Raw genomic sequence first — 13,617 nt, 5'->3', positions numbered from 1 at the left:
TGGTGTGATACAAGGGCCCGGGGGCCTACCCTGTAGGAGGGGGCTGGTTGAGTGATGTCTGTGCAATATATGCCAGTTAAGTCATAATGCACACGGCGACGCCCAAATACCAGGAGTCACCAGTGCCACTCACCCCTTGATCTTGGAGGCCGCAGGGCCAGTCACGCGGTGTCCACCAACCTCCAGGCCTGGGGTCAGGCACGCCTGTTTGCAGAGAGGGGTTGGAGGGTTATGTACAGGTTGGGGGTTATTCGCTCTGCAGGCTGTCTCACTGCAGGGGCCGGCGGTGCCAGGGATGCCAGGGATGCCACATGACAGTGCGGGTAGCCCCCGAGTCCTAGTGCACAACCCGCTGTGTCACTGTATGGGAATACTTAGTTGTGAGATGCCGAAACCCATGTGATCATCCCAGCACCGTAGGGTGGCCCCCCCCGCCAACACAACTCTGCGGGCCCAGTCGGAGCACCGCCAGTTCAAAGCGGCCGGGCCGTGCAGCACCGCCAACGGGCCCAGCCCAACACACAGCGCAGTCCCACCCAGCGGAGGCGTCGGGAGGGACTGTGGTCGCAGTCCTGCATCCAATCCAATGATCTCTCCCCAGGGGGCGTCCTCTCACCTGTCCTCGTGCCCACAGTGGTAGGCAGCCTTGGAGCCAGAACGCGATCTTCGGGAGCTGCACAGAGGTGTGTGCAGCGTCTTCACTTATGCTGGCAGCAAGCAGGGTGTGCCGGTCCCAGAAGGGTCTCCTTGCGATATGCAGTGTTAATATTGTGGCAAAAATGTCACCTGTACAAAAAATCCCTGTGGTTTGACCCGTTAAAGGTGTACCCCATGATACCATTTAAGGGTCGCGGGGGTTGCGGGGATGTCCCCCGCTTCCCTTAAATGGTATCATGGGTCCAGGGGTTGCGGGGGTGTCCCCCCCATCCTTTACATGGATTGCAGCGGCAAAACCACAGCCTTTTTGCCACGATATTTTGTGTCAACGGCCATTTTTGCCACGATTTTAACCCATGAAACCCTCCTTGCCTGCTTTCTCGTTCCGGCTGGCAGCCCAGGAGTTGAAGCGTGGCCCCCTGGCACCACTCAGATGGAGTGCGCACTGTTCACGATGGTGTAGGCAGCGGGCCGGGTGCGCAAAGCCACGGCAAGCGGATGTCTCACAAGTGCCTCAGGTCGTAGGCAGCGCATACACCACTCGGTAGGAGACCCTCACATTATGTTGCCAGTCTTCGGACAGTTGCACAGCGATTTGTGGAACAAGTCAAGTCCTCCGAAGGCAGGATATATAAACAGGATCTTGAGCCTTCACTGGAGCTCTCTCAGGCAGCAGCCATTTTCGAGCCGCGCAAGCGCACCCCCCTCCCCACTGCTCCACTTTAGACAAAGCCGGTTCTAGGGCTGTCCAGCCCAGCTTTATCGCATTAATCTCCCATGCTGCTCCATACAAACACGCTGGGCAAATGGGTGGCTCTCAGCTCCACTTCTGCACTAAAGTCAATCTCCGGTGCCTACACACCAGGCTGCAATCTATTGACTATAGTTGGAAGTGCCTGGAGCAGCATCCATACTTGGTACCTAGAAAATAATCTAGCAGACTTTCTCAAAGTAATCCCTACTGTAATTTTGCTCCTGGGCATCCTACTCCGATGTGTCCGGCAATATATTCTCTCCCAGGTGTGCCATTACAGTTCTGCTCTTAGTTGTCCAACTATATCTCTGATCACAGGTATCCCGCTGAGATTTGTGCCTTACTGTAATTTTGCTCAGAGTTGTTACACTAGGAGGTATGCATAACTGTGAGTGTGGCACCCGGATGTTCCACTGCAATTTGTCTAATTCCCCACTTCTACATATCACACCATGACCTTCCAGACAATGTGTTGCGCTCCTATGAAATCCACCAGGACTCTACTCTTTGTTACTTGCCTTAATGCAGAGGTCTTTAAACCGTGGGGCGCACCGCCGCCCCCAGTGGGGCGCGAGGGCCCAGCATGAAATGTAAAAAATATTTATTTTTTTTATTTTATTTTTTTAGATGGGAGGAAATGGGCTGGGGATGGGGGGGCGTCAGATCACATGGTCGGACTGGACCATAAAACTGCCTTAGGCACCAATGAAAAAGTGGCTGGCAGTTGCAAATTGATATTCATTCCTTTAGACTGTTTGAATAGTACCCACAGGGATGTGTTTTGCTAAAATCTAAGCAAATTGTGATAGTTAAAGAACATTTATTCCGCAACAACGGTCAAAACTGCTAGCTGCATAGTGAAGTAACTCATCAAACTGGACCACAGTGGCCAAAAAAGTGGCCCATTTTGACTGACCTACACTAGCATTTTGCATTTTTGGTACAGGCATTGCCCTATAGGCCAGTCCGATCTTGGCGGCTCATCCATAATGGGTGAGAGGGCTTCTGCCCCATGGCCCCCTCAGCCATTATGGAGGAGCAGAGGAGCCAACCCAGTGAAACACTGCCTCACTGCGCTCGGTCGCTATGGTATTTCTGTGGCAAATAGTTATGCCCCTCCACTTAAAAAATTCACCAGCTCCCACTGGCCCTCGGACTGTGTTGGGAACGGGGTGGGGGAGCCCAGGGACTGTGGTGATAGCAGGATTGCCGGGAGCCATGGGAAAGTGGTGGGAGCAGAATGGGGAGAGCCCAGGGTCTGTGATGAGGTGGGATGAGGGTGCCCAGCGACTGTGATGCGAGCAGATGGAGGAGCCCAGGGACTATACTGGGAGTAGGGTGCAGTGACAGCGCGCAATAGTTCATAGCCATTTGTACATACAGGGCCTCATTATGAGACCGGCGGTAGCCGTGCTGGATCCTTTTATTCTGGCGCCTCGCGAATGGGCAATTACGGGGTCATTACGGCCCGCCAGACCCGGTAATTGCCCATTCGCGGGTGCCGGAATAAAATGCTCCCCATCCCCATTGAGCCCAATAGGGCTCAATGGGAATGGGGAGGTCGGATCCACCGGCATCATTCGTGAATGGTGCCGGTGGATCCAACATGCTCTGCTTGCGGGTGCCGGTACGCCCTTCAGGTCAGTCCTGGCGGGCGGGAAGGCACCCCCGAGCAGAACTCGTAGTTTGCCAGTCTGGTACCAACAGTACCGGAAAGCTTACTGGTACCGTTGTTACCGGACCAGCAAACTTATAATGAGGCCCACTGTCCATTTGGCATTTTCGGGGGGGGGGGGGCTGGCCTGCCCAAATTCTGCTCATGGGGGCAGAGGCCAAAATGTTTGAAGACCAGTGCATTAAGGCATCCCTATTAAGAGCCCGTATTTGCAACCACTAAATGGCATGGCACCCAAAGCAGCCTGCTCTGTACATCTTCCCTCTTCCTTTATTCCCCCTCTAAGGATTCCGTGCCAGTCGCTGCACACTGTCACCAGAGAGCCAACCTCACACTAGGGTACCCTTAGGAAGTCTCCTTGCAATTACCCTAGCTGCAAGGAAGCACTTCAGAGAAACTTGCTATTGTCACACCTGACGGATGCTTCCATTTGCCCATCGGCATCTCCATTAACTTCAATCAACAGTCTCAACTGCTACGTCCATATATACCATATATACCATATATGGATACGAAGGCACTTGTAGGAACTGAATACGCCTCTCCCAACATATCACACACCAAAACGTGCCACCTTCCCAACCACCTTGCATATATCAGTCCCAGCCAATGCACCATGGGCACCCATGATTCCCCTCGTCAAATAAATGTGCCACTGACCTCAGCACAAAACACCCAGAAACAAGCCTGCACACAGTACTCTGGCACTTCCCGTCTACACTCCTTGATAATCCAGCAAAGGTATCTAGCATTTTCCCTCCATCTACTCATTCTCAGATTCGCCGCCTGGGCAAAGTTCAAACTTTGGCAAATTACCGTACAATATCCAGCACCCAATTGTCATCTTCTGCCCTAAGTGGCTCTTTCCTCCAACTATGATGTTCGTTATTGGGGGCAGGTACCAAGGCTTCAGTGCTTTTGAGCAACAGAAGAGTGGAAAATGGTGTGTGGCGAAAGAGAGTGGCGGAGGGATGCCCCACTGCCACAAAGGATTGCTGTTACGTCTCCTTTTGTTCTGAGACTTCTAGTGCTCCTGCGGTTTGTGTTGGCCTTTCAAGGGCTACTGCTGTTATTGGGAGGGGGAGGCGGGGAAGGGGAAAAAAAATGAATAAAAAGAGTGGCTGTGCTGTGGGAAATATTTATTTGGTCAATAGGAAGGTCTTAAATCCTGCGGCAACAGTCCCCACACATTTAAGAGTGACTCGATCTTCATGAAAATCCCATCTTCATAAAGATGGACTCCAAATAGACCTGACAACTGCAGGGCAAGGCGTTTCTGCGGAGGCAACTGTCAATCTAGTCAACCTTGCCCATGCTAAACCCAACCTTGACAGGAGACGGTGGCCGATAGGTCTACCATAGCTCTAAACACACCAATCACAGATAGTCTGGCCATTTGACAGCACGAAGCAACTTCCCCACCCTTTCCACTCAATCCCACAATTTAACTGCCTGAAAGGATCATAGTGCTTGCAACCCAGATAGTCACGGAAGTGGAGCACACCCACTTTTAGGAATTCATTATCATATTGTCCGAGATGAGAAGGAAGATAGCAGTGAAGAGAAGAAACTCTTTTCTTGGCAGGAGGCAAGACAGTATGGCGGTGGGTCTGTGCAGAGGGAGAGTGAATCCGGTTCTGTGCCTTTTATCACACTTTTGCTCATGAACCAACTGTGCGGGAGCCAAAACCGTTTCCATCCGTGGTTCAAGTAAACCCAGGATTACTGGAATCTGAGACCTTTAAGGTTCTCTAGGCTTCAGAATACTAAAATAATTGAGGGTTTCTCTGGCCCATATCAGCGCCTGGCCGTTTTGCCGCTTTTTTCGCTGTGTTTTTGTGAAGGGGCAAACTCCATATCCTTCTCCCAACCCTCCACCCCCATTTACCACAAAAATCATTAATTCTTCCCTAACCCTCCTCCACTCCCAAAAAATGAGGCACACGTTTTCACCAAATTCAGTGAAACGGCCCTGACAAAGTCGTCTGGTGCCGATCAGACTAATAGAAGGAACAAGTTACTTACTTGTAACTATTTTTCTCCAGCATTGGTCTGGCATGGATTTGCATGCTCATGAATATTTGCCGATCGCCAGGCTGGGAATCTTCAGTAAAAAGCAAAAACTGGTTCACTGTCACTTGCAAACTGTATTTCTCCTTTAAACCAATCACAGTCCTCTGGGTCATACTGCCACCATACAATGACAGTCCTCTCCGTAAACCCCTCCTCTGGCAGCTATTTTCAGATTTGGTAGCACGTAAAGTGGCAGTATGGCCAAGAAGAGCCGCAGAGGGGTAGGCGGGAGGGTTCGCATGTGAATCCATGCCAGACCCATGCTGGAGAACAATAGTTACAGGTAAGTAACTTATTCCTTCTCCAGCATGGGGTCTGGCATGGATTCACATGCACATGAATAATGAATATGTAGCAGTACAACATTACACAACCACAGGAGGTGGCAAGGATCAACAGAAGCAATTACCCCCAGGGCAGACTCACCTCAAGCAAACAGGTTGTGTAGCACTCCTTGGCCGACTCTGGACTCCTTCCTGGAATCCCTGTTGACGCAGTAGAACCTCGTAAATGTGTGCGTGGACCTCCACAAAGCTGCCCTGCAGATGTCCAGCACGGGCACATCAGACAGAAACGCAGTTGCCGCAGTGATCGCTCTGGTGGAGTGGCCTCTCGGACGGCAAGGCAGCAGTGGTTTGCCAACCGATGACAATGCATTATGCAGCTGGAGAGCCACCTTGAAATGGAAGCCTTAGACAATGCCTTCCCATGGTTTAGAGGACCCAAGTTCATGAACAGTTGTGAAGTCTTCCGAAAACCTTTCATGCCCGTCACATAGAACTTCAAGGAACGCACAATGTCCAGCGAGTGCAAGGCCCTTTCAGCTGGTGACGAAAGTTTCGGGAAAAAAAACACCAAAGGCTCGTTGAGGTGGAATTCTGACAGAACCTTTGGCAGGAAAGAGGGGTGCATCCACAGCACCACCCTCGATTCGTGGAAAGTCAGGTAGGGTTCCTTGCAGGATAGGGCTTTGATCTCACCCACCCTCCTGACAGAGGTGATGGCCACAAGGAAAGCCGTTTCCCACGAGAGACGAACTTGACAGGGGCCTGATGCATCAGCTCGAAAAAGGCCCCCATGAGCCTTGTCAGAACTACATTGAGTTCCCACTCCGGTGCAGGAGCCTTCACTGGCGGGAAAGATTGAAAAAGTCCTTTGAGGAACTCCTTGATGAGTCAGTGAGACCACAGTGAAGATCTTCCCAGAGACTTGGTGTAGCAGGAGATAGCGGCCAGATGCACCTTGATGGAAGCGTGTGCCAGGCCGGTCTTCACCAAGGAGAGCAAGTATGGAAGAATTTGCAGGGCCATGACCCTCAGCAGGGTAATCTTCTGCACCACGTATCGAAATGCTTCCACTTGTGACCAAAGCAGTCGACGACACCCTGTCCTTAGCAAGCATCTATCTGCAGTCCATGATGCAGGATTAGCCTAATTCTCTGGTGAGAAGACCCGTAACTACCGGCAGCTTGACTTGGGTGACGCCGCCAGACTGAGAAGGTCTGGATACCAATCTGCCTTGGCCACACCGGGGAGATGAGTATCATCCTGCATTGGCACTGTCTGAGCATGTTGATGACTCGTAGCAGGAGTGGCAAAGGAGGAAACGCGTACAGTAACAGGCCTTCCAAAGTTCCAACTGGTGGCGGGAGCGTAATTCCCTGCTGAGGGAGTCTGCAATGGTGTTCTTGGCTCCCGCTAGGTGAAGGGGGACAAGGATCATCCCCTGCCTCGACAGCCCACCGGGAAAGTCCTGCACTTCCTTGGAGAGAGCTGGTGTTATCACTGAACCCGGGTATGTTGACTGGACCTGTGTGTTGGCAGAGCTTGATTGATGTCAGTGGTGAAGTGATGTCATGTGTGAATGTTGGATGAGCAGAATGTTGTCTGCTGTGAGGGTTCCACCGTAGGCAGTTGGAAACCATGTAGCCTGGGTGGTGGGAGCCAGTGGGATTTCTTCCTGCTCCTATACTTGTACTGTCAACTTATGTACCTACATGTTGTAACTTAATAAAGTATGAAGTACTGCCTTACCGGAGCTGCATAAGGAACATTCTGTCTTAAACTGGCGACAAGCTGGTCTTGATCCGGGCCCTGGAAGCGGAGAGGGAAGCTGCTGCAGTGCTGTTCAAGGAGGTGAAAGAGCAGTTGGAGAGATGGACAAGGCAAAGAAAAGACAAGTAAGGTGATGCAGGGGGTGCACATTGGAGGAGCATGGGTTAAGGGAAGAAAAGCCCCACTGCCCCCAGAGATGTCATCCCACCACCCAGGGCTAGTAGGCTAGCAAGTTTGATGAAGGTTTTGCACCCATACTGACTCACTCCTCAACATGAGGCTGTGAAGGTCTCTTCAGCCTGCCAGGAAAGCAAGCCATGTGGGTCTGGTATCCCAGCATGAGTGAAGCTTTAAAGTGTCTGGTAAGTTGGGAGCTGCGGGACGCCTACCTCTGGGGTTGCTGTGAAAGGTGTCCCTGGTCAGGAGGAGGGCCTCAAGGTGCTGGGAGTCTGAGAGTTCAGTGAGGATGGCAGCGGTATGTGAGCAGTGGCATGGGCGGCTGAGCCCACCATTTGCTGGTGTAAGGAGTTACGATGTCTTCCACCCCACAGATATTCTGGTGGCGTCATGAAGCAGTGCTGATGGGTTGGCGATAACATAGAACACCCAGTATTATCGTTCTGAGTGACGAGGGTGTAGAGGAAAGGACTGCCATGCACGCTCCGCACGCGACGTTCAGGAGAAGGGCACTTCGGAAACATGAGACTCAACGGTTTTGAGAGTTCAGTTGGGTTCTCCTCAGCCATGCGCGCTGCGCAAGTGATGACACTCAGGAGAAGAGCACCTCCTATCCCTCATCCAAGAAAACATGGGGCTCGCCTGAGTTGTGAGTTCAGTTGGGGCTCTTTGTGGGTTAAAGTATTTGTTTCCACATGGAACTCATTTGAGAGTGCCGAGCACGGCAGACTGACAGGAGGCTACAGTTGTGTTAAGTCGAAGCTGCGTTAACTGAGCAATGGCTACTTTCGGTTACATTGAGGAGCTGTTTTGGTTTAGCTGCCGCTGAGGGATTTAATCATCTCGATGGAAAGTGAGTGCTGTGGTATTCATGATTCCTGTGTGGCTTAATGAATGATCACAGGGCCTGTTGTGTTTGGTCTAGTGGTTCCATGCGAGAGAGCGTCATGACTATGTCATGATGCCTCTCTAATAAAAGGGGCTCTGCTGGCACGCAGAAGGCAGTGGAACAGAGCCCCAGGAAGCAGCAACTCGTGTCTGTGTGTTTCCTTTTGGGGCCTGTTGCCATTGGTCACGGCCTGGCTGGTGGCCTTGCCTGCGTGCTCCCAGGGACTGGGCTGTCACTGCTGGGGTGCACCCCAGCCTGGAAACCAATGCCCCGGTGATCCGGGCATAGCAGTGTAAACCCTGCTGACCATCCACTGCGTGAACGCATCATCTGTGGCTCGTGTCAGGTGCCCCGGCATTATCCGTGGCCCGCCCTGGTGACCGGAGGTGGGCCACCACATTGTCGACGATGAGGTTTCGCCTGCCCAGAGGTGTTCTCATCTCCTGTGTCGTGCGGGCAGAGGAAAGGACCAACGCACACGGTCGCAGTCTGCGGCCATGTGGAGGAAGGACATGGCGTCGGCCGCGTGGTGGGTGGCCCATGGACCTGGTGCAGTATTCCTGCGGCGTTCATAAGGAGGAGCAGCAGCTTGGTACTGCAGCATTAGCCCCGTGCGGCCGTCCAGCCTTGGTACAAGGAGGGGTGGCGATTGGAGGGCGGCGTGAGCTGCGTGGAGCCCCAGGCCCAGCACAAAGAAAAGGGGCAGAGCCGGTCCTCCATCAGCCCGGCGACGTGTACGGGGAAGAAGTGGCCCCAAGTGGACGTGGGGCGCCTATTGGAGGTTGAGTGGACGCTGAGCCAACAACAAAACAATACACCACTCTTCCTCTGTCTTTGTTGCGGTGTCGGCCGTGCATGTTGGGACACTGCCAGGCCGCGTGGTCTGTCCGACACAAAGACGGGGGCGGAGCCTGAGAGGCCCGGGCCCCATACCCATCGGCACATCCCACCACGCGTGGGGAACGTGGGCGTGGTGGGCGTGGTCCCCACATTTTCTCGAAGTGGATTTTGAGGCCGGTGAAGCGGCCCAAAAAGGGGGTGTGGCCTACATTGGACCAGGGCCCGCCATTCCTTCCCAGGGACTAACAGGGAACAAAGGAAAGGGACATGGCCTACTAAACCCGGCCGCGGCAGTGAATAAAAAGATAAAAGTATACCATCAACCCTTCCTGTGTAAAACATCTGCGCCAGACCAGGGGGTAGGGGCTCCACCCAGAGTGCTTGTGCGCCCTCAGGGAATTCTACACTGTCTGACACTGCTGAAGCCCGTCACCAGAGAGTGCCAGGTGTGTGGCCTACGGTGGCAGGAACTCGTGAGCCCAGTCCAGTGAGCACAAAAACAGGGCTGGACCTATCCCGGCATCTCTGCCATCATCATTCTCCCCAAATGTAGTGGCCCCTAAGGAATGCTTGAGCGCTTTTCAAAGACTTCCAAAATGGGGGAGGGAGGTCAAGCCACTGAAGGCCTGCTGACTGTGAACACACGTTGAGACTCGCCAGCAGTGGCCATCATGACGGACGACGGCAACGAGGGGGTATGTCGAGGCCAGCTCGCGCCACTCCATCATTTTGACATGATGGGTTCGCTGGCCAGTTTGGAACCCTGGTGGACAGCCTGGGTTGAGAACCTGGAGCTGTACTTTGAGGCGGTGGAGATCAAGGATGCAGCCAAACGCCCAACACTCCTGTACTCCACTGGACTGGCTGTTCAGAGGCTATTCAAGACATTATGGCCCGCAAATCAGTCGTATGCGGCAGCCATCACAGCCCTGAACGAATACTTCCAGCCCATGGTCCACAGGGACTATGAACGGTTCAGGATGAGGTGTGCGAGGCAGGAGGAAGGGGAGAGCCTCGATGCATTCCATGGGAAGCTGCGCAGCATTGCACTGTCCTGTGACCTGGGAAACTTGGAGGAGGACGAGATCAGAGCGGAGATCATCTTCGGCTGCAGCTCCTCGAAGTTACGCCGGCAAGTTCTGAGGGACCAAGCGCTGACCCTCAATCGGATACTAGACCGAGGCCGTGCCCAGGTACTGGCGGAGGTGCGGGCCTCAGTCATGGACTCGTCCAGTCCAGACACCACCTCAAGCTGGAGGCCCCCATGCAGCGAGTCAAGCTCGAGGAGGTGGCAGCTGTTGGCAAGTGGCAAGGAGGAAAGCCGATGAAAGCCATCAGTACGGGTGGGTTCTTCCACACCCGCAGGACTGCCCTGCAAAAGGACACATCTGTGGAAGGTGCAGGAAAGTGGATCACTTTACACAGGTGTGCCTCGCCCCGACTCCAGCCAGCATGGTGGGGGTATCGGGGGGGGGGGAGTGAGTCGAAGGAGAGAAAGACCCCCAGAGTGGCAGCGGTCCAAGTTGCGGAAGATCCAAGGAGAACACAATATGATGTGGGAGAGGAGGAAGATGAAGAAAATGTATTCTTTTTGTCCTGCACCAGCGCCACTGGCCAGTTCGATCCCGGAATCTTCTGAGCGCAAACAGCCCGCTGTCGGGCCCCGTGCTGTGCAGACTGGAACACACCTGTTTGTTTGCAGTGCTAAAGGTTCAAGTTTGTGAGTAGCTATTCGGTGGTGCTCGGACTGGAATGCACCCAATGTTTGCAGTGATGATGTAGGGGCACAATGGGTGCGCGGACTAGAATGCACCAAGTTAGACCCATAGAGGGTCACTGTTTTGCAGTGGAGGGGTGATTTTTCTTTTGTTATAATAAAGGAGGGATGTTGTGTGTTGGTCTAGTGGTTCTATGCGAGAGAGAGCGTCATGACGCCTCTCTAATAAAAGGGGCTCTGCTGGCACGCAGAAGGCAGTGCCCCAGGAAGAGGCAACTCGTGTCTGTGCGTTTCCTTTTGGGGCCTATTGCCGCGTGGTCATGGCCTAGCTGGTGGACTTGCCTGGGGCTGGACTGTCACTGCCGGGGTGCACCCCAGCCTGGAAACCAATGCCCCGGTGATCCCTGCCAACCATCCGCTGCGTGAGCGCAGAATCTGTGGCTCGTGTTGGGTGCCCTGACATTATCTGTGGGCCGCCCCGGTGACCGGAGGCGGGCCACCACAGGGCCTATGTCTTCATTCAGCGCTCTGCTACGGTTTATGTTCAGCATGTGACAGCAATACTTTCCTTCGGCAAAGTCAGCAGGACAGGTAAACAAGAAGTGCTTTTAACTTGGATCGTGCTGTTAGTTATAGAACATAGTCTGCTCATATTTGCTTTCATTCTCCTGAATTTGTTTCGAAAAAGGAGGGAGGATGTTTGCTCCGACCTGATGTGTTTCATATGTTTTTTTATAGCATTAGTTCTGCGAATCATACAGGGTTTCTGCGGTCTGTGTTTCTTTAGTTGATCCTGATGGATCTCTAATTGCATCTGGGTAGTGAATGCCTGCAACAAGGCCTTTCAGTGTGTCAGTGAACAGAGGGTACAAATGTTGCAATTGTGGGTTATGGAGTTTACTGGCGAGTGTGTTGGCCGGTAGAAATAGTTAACGCGGTATTGACAGTTGAATCTGAGGGTTTTCAGGACTGGACTTTTAGGTTTATGCTGCAGCATGGACTTTTGTAGAAGCCTAGGCTTTGACTGGTCTTGCATAAAATGAGTTATTTAGTACTTGAGTGTATGATGTATGAGATAGGTTAAGTGTCTGTGAGGCTAGCTTAACAATTTGAGGATTTGCAGGTTGTTTTACGGACTTGCTATTGATTACAAAGTGTAAGAACGGTTTCAACCTTGAATGTTTTCAACTGTGCTCAATGTTGTTCTAGTTTTAGTGCGCTACACTAGGGTACTTGCAGTGCAGACCAGCTGAGTTAATGTGTTATCAGTTGGTTTGTTGTGTGCTGATGCTCATTGGTGTGAGTGCACACTGATCTTAGTGTACTTCGTGAACACTGTGTATTGCCTTATGCGGTTTTCACTTTTCAGTGTATGCAGAGTACGCCTGTGTGGGTGCTGAGTTTTGGCACATCACTGGTGAGTGGGTTGAGTTTAGGCACATCACCGGTGAGTGGGTTGAGTTTTAGTGTGTGGTGTCTGCAGTTCTGAGTGATTTTGCACCCATGCCAATGCTGTTCCATGTTTGAGTGATTGTGTATGCCAAAGCTGTTGTCCCAAGATGCAGCCTGGGTTTAAAGGCAATGAGTTTTTCACCCGGTGGTAAAAGTTATCCCACGTTGGTTTGGTGCTGGGTGCGGATTAGAATGTGGCATTGAGGTGCACACAGGTCAGTAGATGGCCACATGCTGTAGGATTGGTTCCTAGTTGCCATTGTGTAGAGGTATGCATTTGACGGAGATCTGCTCTGGGAAAAATATGTGTTTCTTTGTTATTTTCCCATCGCTGCAGCATTGTGTTGCATCTCCACGTTTATACGGTTGGTTGGTTTGGCACCCAGCACTTGTCCACCGCAGTGTAGGGTGTTTGATTTTGCTGGTTGTTGCTTTGTCTGGCCAACTAATCTGCATTTTGAGGGTAGTATAGTTTGCTGCCTTAGGGCACATGGAGGGTGTTGACGTGTTGCAGTTTTGCCATCCTGTGTTGGTCTGTGTGCTTGTCTCAGTTGGATTTGTCTGCAGTTGTGACTGTGTGTAGTGAGTTCTGTCTGTGGTTCTGGGTTTTATTGAAGATTGATGGACTTGCTTAAAGTGGAAGGTGATGATTTGCTAGTTACACTCTGGTTGTGGGTCTCACTTGTGTGTCAGTGCTCTTTGTTTGGGCAGTTGTGCTTAGGCGTGGCAGTGAACGGTAAAAGGTGTTTTGTTTATTTTTTAGAAGGCACAGTGTGGTTTTGGTTGGCCCTCAGTGGGCAGGTTTGTGCTTGAGGGTGGCAGCCTCAAAATTCATGGATGGCAGCCATGAATGGAAGGGGATTGGTATTGGTTTGTGAATGTGGCTGGCCCAGTTAAGACACCGGTTAGTCAGTTACGCCCTGCTGGTCGGTGTCTGCTCTTAGTTTGACCATGTGTGAGTTCGGTTAGTTGGAGAATGTGTGGTATGTGCTTATGCTGCAGGGTTAGGTTAGGTTTTCTGTTTGGTGGTGAGGTATGTTGTGTGTTTTGGTTGTGGCGGGAAGGGATGGTTATGCTGCTGGCTTTTGGTTGTGAAGGGAAGGAAGAGTTATGATGGAACCCAAATATGTTGACTGGACCTGTGTGTCTGCAGAACCTGCTTGATGTCAGTGGCTGAGTGATGTCATGCATGGAATGTTGTCTGGTGTGAGGGTTCCACCCTGTGCAGTTGGAAACCATGTACCCTGGGTGGTGGGATCCTATCAAGTTGGGTACTTCCCTAGTTTTTTGGTTACGGGGGATCAGCTTTCAATTGGGAAGTGTCATTGG

This window comes from Ambystoma mexicanum, chromosome 9 (assembly GCF_040938575.1).
Source record: "Ambystoma mexicanum isolate Mex_15411 chromosome 9, UKY_AmexF1_1, whole genome shotgun sequence".
Lineage (NCBI taxonomy): Eukaryota > Metazoa > Chordata > Amphibia > Caudata > Ambystomatidae > Ambystoma > Ambystoma mexicanum.
This window is presented reverse-complemented; position numbering follows the sequence as displayed.